This window comes from Salmo salar, chromosome ssa15 (assembly GCF_905237065.1).
Source record: "Salmo salar chromosome ssa15, Ssal_v3.1, whole genome shotgun sequence".
NCBI classification, from domain to species: domain Eukaryota; kingdom Metazoa; phylum Chordata; class Actinopteri; order Salmoniformes; family Salmonidae; genus Salmo; species Salmo salar.
The window spans coordinates 63,177,818-63,179,261 of record NC_059456.1 but is presented as its reverse complement, the minus strand read 5'-3'; positions in this window follow the sequence as shown (position 1 = coordinate 63,179,261).

The following is a 1,444-nucleotide window of genomic DNA, read 5'->3' as shown; positions in this document are numbered from 1 at the left end:
TATGTCGCTTTGATAACTATTAGCATAATCATGATGACTAGCAATCTAAAAGCATGCACCACAGCTGTCACCACCTGTTATTGAGTTCTCTTTTTGTTTCTGCACACCTGGAGATCAAACCTTAAGGTTCATGATGAGCTAATTGTCCTGGCAGCTTTTTGGACATATGAGGGTTAGTCTGTCATGGAGGTGTTATAAGCCAATCGATGGGAGCTACAAATCTATACTAACAATTTGGTATGTAGTGCTAAGAACCTCCAATAATCTGAATGACATCTCTTATTGGTCTAATGGAGTCTAGCAACCACCGGGTTCAGAAGTATAGCAATAGTAGGCCCATCAAAATAAATTGAACTTTGATAAGGTTGAGAGCCATGTCATAGGAGAGAATAAAATAGAACATGGTCCAAAAACAATTGAGTTTTTGCTCCAGTTCAGGACTAACACACCAAATTCATCAATACCGTGATATTGTGTAAATTGTGTAAGTGCTGGGCTTGACCAACATCCTGCAAACAACATAGCTTAGGTCGGCACTAGGGTTCATTTTTTTAGACGATATCAGAGGAACTGAAATAACCTGTTTCTTGTTGTCGACATTTAGAAAGTTTGCATAGAAAAAAGATGTGACAATTGCCTTCTACGGTGCGTTTCCATTGAACTGTCTTGTGTCGATAAAACAATATTCAATCTCTTTTCTATGGCAAGCCTAAATAAGTTCAGGAGTAAAGATTTGCTTAGCAAGTCACCATAATAAGTTGCATGGACTCTGTGTGCAATAGTATTGATTAACATGATTTTTTTGTGTGTAGATGAGACTTTTTAAATAAATGTTGAATTCAGGTTATAACACGTGGATAAGTCAAGGGGTATGAATACCTTCTGAAGGCACTGTACATGACGTGTTGAAACTAAGTTGCACGCTATTTTTGTTGCAAGGTTTTGTAGAATGAGTGTCTTCCAGGTGCAGAAAGAGGCTAGAGAGACCCAAAGACATTGGTGGAACTGCAATCCGGATTTATGGCGCTACTATGACTGCTTCCTTAGTAAGTGGACCTACTGTCAGAACTGGTGCTTCTACTAGTCCTGACATGGTTTCGAGGCCTGTTCATAAATCCTGCTCCCATAAATGTACTTTGTCAAAGGACACTTTTATTGTAAATAAAATTGGCTTCATACAGTGCCTTCTGAAAGTATTCAGACCCCTTGACTTTTTCCGATTTTTTTTTATACATTAGTCTTATTCTAAAATGGATAAAATAAAATCTCAGCATTCTACACACAATACCCCATAATGACAATGCGAAAACAGGTTTTTAGAAATTTGATTTTTATTAAACATAAACAGATACCTTATTTGCCCTTCACTATGAGACTTGAAATTGAGCTGTTTCCATTGATCATTGAAGGTCCCCAAGAACACAGTGGTCTCCATCAAGAAGTT